Genomic DNA, 7610 nt, shown 5'->3' with positions numbered 1-7610 from the left:
TCTGTGGAGCAACTCATGTCTGTGTAGAAGCAAAGGTCCACCTCCAGCAGACCGACAGACTTCTTCTTCTTGGACTAATGAATGAAGGAGGCTGAAGGACGAGTTTCCTTCTGAGCTGGATCATGATGCAGTCTGGATGCAGCAGACTGTCGCTGGTGGTGACCACAGCATGAGCTGGAAAACCCTCCACGAGCTGCTCAGCTAGCAGGAAATGTTCCCACAACGCTGGATAGCACCAACTACAAGTTCTGTACTGGCGGTTCCAGAGGTCTGAGGGAGAACCTCAGCCAGCACGGCACCAAGGTTCCTTGAAAGTTGCTCCAACAGCAGTGGATCAACATCTCTTTTGTCTTTGCAGGTATAAATGTTCTTCTGCCTGCTGCTGCCACCCAAACACTGAACATCTGGTACTGCTCGGCCCGGCTCAGTCCGTGTTGTACGTCTGTGGGTTCAGGTTCCAGAACCGATGGCCACAGACCAACTGACACATGGTGGGCTCTGGCTGCTCATCCAGCTTCAGCTGCAGCAGCGTTTCCTGAAACCTGCTGCTGCTTCTTTGTGGGCGCCAACCGGATCACATCCAGCACAGAACCACACCCAGTGGTTCTGCTGCAGCTTCATCAGCACTCAGCTTCTCCGGCAACGTCCCAAATCACAAGAGTCCGTCCTGGTTCCTTGTTCTCAGCTCAGATCAGCTCTGACTGGATGCTTCAGAACAGCAGCAGAAGGAGGAATCAGTGTCCTCCTCTGATGAACCTCCATCTGTGCACTAAGAACAGCTGAGTTCATGGGACAGCAGCAGAACAACTCGAAGCTAAACGTCCTCCACTAAACTCTCGGTGCTGATCCGTGTTGGTCATTCAGACAAAGAGTCAAAGTGCTTCATGGAGATGAAACTTTCTGAGTCCGTTCTGATTGAATGAACATTTATCCCACATGACTGATGTGTAGTTTCACTTCTTTGGTTGTCTTTGTCTCCAGACAGCACCAAACATGTGCAGCCGACAGAAAGAACAATCAGCCCTTCATCCCAGCCATGTGTAACGTAGCCTGTAGCGCCACCTTCTGATGGCACCGTGCAGTCTGGATCCAAAGCAGCTCACGGACAGAAACCCAACTCACAGTTCAGTTTGAGTTTTTATGATATTTCAAAAGTGTGGCTTCTGATTTTCTGGACAGTTTCACGGGAACACAGATGTTGAAGGTAAAGCGGATGTTTCAGTTTGTGGCTTCAGCCTGAAACAGCAGGAAGGAGAACAAGGTTCCACATGTGATCTTCTGTCCATGTTTCTGACTCATTTCTGCCATCAGACTAACTTCATAGAGGCTCATTAGATGGAGCTGATGGTTTTTGTTTTCCAGGGTGTGACAGCTCAACATGAGGATCAAACTCCTGGAGGCAGCTGAGGCGTGTTGCTGCCCCCCACAGGTCATTTGTAGAAGTACACGGTCTCAGTTTAATCGTCAGAACTCCACTTCCAGTCAGTGTTGGTTCCAGAGGCAGCACTCCATAAACACAGAGCATGACTGGAAGCTCTAGTGACACAACGAGCTCATGTTCTACCACAGAGTGATGCCATCAGGGATACAGTCACCAGCTGTTGGAGGAAATGAGCAGAATGTTCCTGTAATCTGACAGCAGAACCTGCTCCACTGTTCTGAGACGCCTCTTGATTGACTTTGACCTTGAAGCTGCTCTTTAACAAACAGAGGTCCATGTCGAATGATTAGACAGGATTCATGGTTTATGTCAGATACAGAAGATAAAACTGACACAAGCTTCTACACTGACTTTGACTTTATGTTCACTAACAGTGTGTGTGTGTGTGTGTGTGTGTGTGTGTGTGTGTGTGTGTGACTAGAACTACTTTCATTCATACAGTCATGATGGCGGCACTGGGTGGAGAGAGGAAGATAAAACAAAAAGAGAGAAATACAACAGGTTTATGAAAATAGATCAGAAAAGAGAGAAAACACACACACACACACACTCACACTCTCTCTCTTTTTTCCTTTCTCCAGGCAGATCCAGCAACAGCTCCACGACTGGAGTTTTTCTCTACAAACCACCAGATCAGAGATGATTCCTATCAAGGGGGTTTCCATCATCAGGCTGCAGATGAAACCTGTTCCAGCGACGGCTGCTTCTCAGAATGAGCAGGAGATGAAGACAGCCTGTGGGACCTTTGAAGGGCTTCAGCACAGGATGGACATACCTGGGGAGGGCCTTCATCCACCTCACTGTTCCTCTTGCTGCCCTCCATCTGCTCTGCTGGACACACACACTTCTGGCTTTCAAACACACTTGTTCCCTCCACAGACAGGGCTCGTTGTGTTTAGTCATGAGAAGCAGCTCTGAGCTCGGAGACGCTCTCTGTTTCTTTGCTCCGGCGTGGCTTCGCTCACTCGTTTGTCTCTGCCTCGTACAGCTGAACAACAACAGAGAAACACAAAGCAGCAGCTTCACACTTCAGTCGTCTCTCTCTGGAGAAGGACCGGCTCTGGTAAAGATGGACGCCTCCTGCTCTGATCTCTGCCACCAGGAGGCCAACAGTGTTCACTGATGTCCACTTTGTGTCAGACAGAGGAGCACGTTGAGAGTCCCTGAAGTCCACACAGATGATCGTGCTCTTCTTTGGATTCCCTCTCTAGTAGTAAATATGAGAAAATGCCTCCAGTGTCTGCGATGCAGCATTCTGATGGGACTGTACGTGTCTATCAGCATGTCTGTGAAGATTCAGTCACTGAAGTCATGGAAATCCCAACAGCTCCAGTAGAAGCAACTGGGTTATTGGTTTGGTTCTTGAAGACGTTCATTCTTCATCCAGGAGGCTTCCTTGGTTCTACCTGACTGGTGGGGAGTTCTGGGAGTTTGTTCTCAGCCACAAATGCATGGCTCACAGCCTGTAATGACCCGAGACTCACAGTGTAAATGGTGGTGAAACTAGCTGGGGAGGGACATCCCAACTGGATTATGTCTCACCACCATTCATACGTTGACTCATCCCACCTAATGCAGTTTCACCAGCCTCAACACCTTGACCTGTCCATCACCAGGCGGTTTCTCCACCACTCACACACCGAGTCATCCCTCCTCGGGCAGTTTCACCACCCTTAACACTGCCAGCTGCCTGTCCCCAGGCGGTTTCACCAAAACACCTGAAGCCATTTCACCCCAGTTAGTCTGCATTCACACATTAAGACGTCCCACCCCAAGCAGTTTCACTACCGTTCATATCTGAAGTCATCCCACCACAGGAAGTCTCACAACCATTCACACCTTGAGTCACCCCTCCTACGGTATTTTCACCACAATTAACTCAGTTTGACCACCACTCACTCCCTAAGACATCCCTACCCCGGCAGTTTCCCTCCCAGTTTAGGCCCTGAATCAGGTGGGTCATTAACCATGTGTTTGGAGGTGAGAGTAAACCCCTGAGACTCCTCACTCATCAGTCTCTTGGTTGAGAGGTAAAACATCCTCAAGTGCAGTTGGGTCTTCTGAAGCACTTTGAGCATCCATTAGCGGTTTTCCACGAGGACAGATCTGAGAGGAAAGCTGTAGTAAATCTAACCTCGTTCCAAACCAGGCAGCCTCATACAAAGCAGGTGTTTGCAGGATAGAAGAGGCAGCAGCAGCCGCAGAGTCCAGTTAGTTCAGACACAACATAAAGGAAAGACTTCTGAAGGACCTGCACACATTTCTATCAAACTCATATCTGACGTGTCAACATCAGGGACTCAAAACAGGAGGCGGCCATCTTTAGTCATGTGACTCCTGCTCCTTTCATCCAGGTTGATCAAAGACTGTACAGACAAGATGGACATAGCAAAAGTGAAGCCTTAAATCTGCATCTTCTCCAACAGCCAGCAGGGGGCTACCCTGCTGGTAGGAATAACAAGTCAGTACAGATGAGAAAACGAGCTACTCCTCACTGGTTTTACTACTTCAGCAAACATTTTCTGACTGAGTTTATGGATTCAATCACTTGTTTCAAGACTTTCTGAATACAGGATGTTGTTCATTTTGTAAATTATGGTCTCATTTAGAGGAAAATACACGTTAAAGATACCGCATGTTCTCAAGCTCTCACTCATAACGTCTGATTCAAAACATCTAGATGCCAAGGGCCAAACTCCCAAACATGAGGCTACGTCCATCTTTTATATACAGTCAGTGATCGCGACCCCTTGACAACATGCCTTAGAACCCCTCCTCTGACCAATAAAAGGCCTCAATCACATTTGAAATTGCTGCGTTTGGATTGGTCAGTATCACATGCAGGTGACACGTCTTCTTTAATCAGCAACAACACAACAATTGTGTTTTCTCCCAGCTGTTGGGAAAATGGAAGCAGAAGGTCAACACAAGGGATGAAGAGGTGAAGAAATGAAGAGTTTTATTAGAGAGCGTCTGACGGATTGGAGAGGAATCTGCACTGAGTCACAAACAGCAGCAGCTGAGGAGGAGAAAGGTTTCTTTAAGGTTTCATTCGCTGTCTGTCCCTCTGCTGCTCACTAAACTGAAACCACCCGACATGTTGAGGAGAAACCAACAAGTGCCGACTTCTTGGTTTCTCCTTACAGGCACTTGACTGGCCACAAAAATGGAAGAATCACTCGCACAATCGGTGGAAACCAGACTTTAAAATGTGAAATGCTGTGAAAGCGGGAACCCGGGGAGACGCTGGCTGTTCACTGTGTCCTCCTGCTCTTTAGCATGGAGGCTAACAGCTAACAGGTACACCTGTCTAATGCAAGGGTCACAAAGTGGCCTCTTATGATGCCTGCAATGTTCAGTTTTGTGCATTCAGGTATTTATAGGAATTATAACAAATGTTCTTATTGCATTTACGCTGCTTGTTGTTCCCTACGGACCCACTGACATACACTGTAAGAAGTCTTCAATGGAATGTGTGGGTGGACTGGGTAACCTGCAGATGAACCTTTACGGGATCAATAACCATCAACAACTGTCCCAGATTAGTGGAAACTGTTTCATCATAAGCTTTAGGTATTTAAAATGGTATCCGTGAAATCTAGATTCATATATCAGATACTTTCCAAGATAAATCTTTGTTCATACTTTTTTTTCCACATGAAAATTTCTGGTAGTTTTAGGATGAAAATCGGGGATTATTTGCTTTATTCATCCAGATTCTGAATCAATGACGTGAAGAGAAATAAGTGAAAATTATACGTTGTTATTGTTTAAAGTTTCTGAGATGTTGTTGTTCAAACAGCCTCAAATTTCAATACGAGGAAAAAAAAACGCTGACATTAAAAAATAAGTATCCTGGAAATTATTCAATTTATCAAACTAACATTTCACATATGACTTTAAATCCACCTCCGCCCTCAGCTGGACGCTCTGAGCAGCTCGCTTCGACTCCTTTTACAGCTCGCTGTGTCTGTAGACGTCATGACAGGTGTCGTTGTGCTTCAGAGGATTCGCTCTACAAGTGTGCCATGTTGGCCGGCGCAGTGCTAACGCTGCTAACAGTGCTAACACGCTGCCAGGTCAAAGCCTTGTACGTGTTCTGTAGTGAACGCAGGACAGACAACGCTTCAGAGTGGTTCTGCTGACACGGACTGACAGAAGACGTAAATTTGTTGCGTCGTTTTCACATCATGACGGGAAATATCGGCCGTATTGGGACATGGCCCAGTGGAAAAAGGCGCTTTAGCATTGTTAGCACCCAACAGGTTGGTCCCCCTTTGTTGGTCTGTGGTGTCACTGTGGGATGCTCACAATGCCAACTGTCTTTCTGACGCTTAGCCGTTGAATGTGGCAGCATCTCCCCCACACAGTGCATCACTTTTCCTGCTCACTGCAGCTCGGACACACGTTCTGGGTTTTGGTTTCTAATCCATCTATGTGAAAACGACGCCATGTTTCGATAAAGCTGCCTGCGTCTCCCCACCGCCGCCGCAGACTCCTGCTGCCTTCCCAGCACAGTGTTTCCACCTTTCACGAGGCATTAATGAGGTAATATGTTCCTGAAAACACCTGGAAACACCTGGATCTGAGTGGGGCTGCTGCTGCTGTCCCTCACTTCATTGTTTCTCTGCATCCCGACTCAGCTCGGTCTGAGAGGTCACGTGTCGCACTGGGATCAGCCCTGAAATGAGTACAAGTGTTCTGAGACCAGTGTGAGCCAGAATCAAATGTGGGCAGGTCAGGTTTGGTTCACTGAGTGACCAAGATTAAAGAGGTGTTCTGTTCCAATCAGGCATTTAGATCCACATATCAGCCGCTGAGATATGTAGGACCAATGGGACTTCTATTAGCAGGAAGGACAGAAGGGAAGAAGGGGAGGAAGGAAGGAGGCGCAACTCCAGAGATGAAGAGGAGGAAGAAGACGAGACAGCGGGAGGAAAGGAGGGAAGGACAGAGGAGAGAGTGGAGGAGGGAAACAAGGCGACGGGGAACTGAAAAGAGGAGCTGATGGAAGACGAAAGGAGAGAAAGTGTAGAGATGAAGACAAGAAAAGAGTCGAGAAGAGAAGAAGAAGAAGAAGAAGAAGTGAAGGACACGAGGCCAGAGTGAAAAGGACGAAGCCTGTAAAGGAGACAAGAAGAAGAGGAAAGGAAAGGAAGACATAGGGACGTCCTGATCTGATCTCAAAGTTCTGCATCTGGGCCCATCGGAGCATTTTGACTGATCACATCCTCACCAACATAAACCTGAATCTCAGTGTGCGTCTGGTGTCACACAGGCGTCAAAGGGAGAACATGCAGGCTTTCTAACATCATCAGTCACAAACTAAACCACACCACATCAGCACAAGGAACATCTATCCTGCTTTGACTTCCTGCTTTAGTCAACAGACACATGACTTGTTCTTCAAAAACAGACCCAGTACCAGCTGGTCCCAGTCTGAGCTCTGGCTGGAGGTCCTGAACCTCCTCAGAGTCTCTGTCATGGTCCTGCTGCTGCTAAACTCCCACAATGCTCTCTGCTGCCACCATGAGCTGTAGTCTGTAGACGCCTCCTCTAGTCTCTACAGGACTAAACAGTGAGAGGCTCCCCCTGGTGGAACAACCAGGTACTACAGCTGGTCTGTGGTACGTTTACTGCCAACACTCTCCACTGATTTTTGTCCCCATGTGCCCAACTGCCTTCTCAACTACATTCTGAATTTCAAGCCAGGTTACGTTTGTTTGTAGAATATCACAAATACATTTGTAATCAATGTATCTGTAACATTTATTCTACTGTCACTCCTTTTTCAGCCGACCAATCAAACATTAGATGAGGAGGGTCACTGTGGTAACACAGAAAACAGAGGAGGAGCTTTAAACATGTGACATGGTTTCATTTTAGCCCAAACTATAATATGTTTACTAAACCTCGCCGAGCAAAACTTGACCGAGCTTCAAACATGTCAAAGTGTCGATGAAGCAACAGAACCCCGTAGCTGTGAAGCCAAACATGAACCGGAGACTAAAAACAATGGCAGAACACTTAGGAGCTGGTGTTTCTTTCTGACTGGACGCCTTTTCTACAACGTTACAGGTGACAACATAGGTTTACTGCTCAAAGAAATGACAGTTTAGTTCAGTTTACTGCACTGTAGTTGTGGTGACGGATTTGGTTGAGAATACAG

The sequence above is a fragment of the Stegastes partitus genome, unplaced genomic scaffold (assembly GCF_000690725.1).
Source record: "Stegastes partitus isolate 25-593 unplaced genomic scaffold, Stegastes_partitus-1.0.2 Scaffold976, whole genome shotgun sequence".
Taxonomy (NCBI): domain Eukaryota; kingdom Metazoa; phylum Chordata; class Actinopteri; family Pomacentridae; genus Stegastes; species Stegastes partitus.
The sequence above is the reverse complement of the archived record's forward strand: the minus strand, read 5'-3'. Positions refer to the sequence as shown.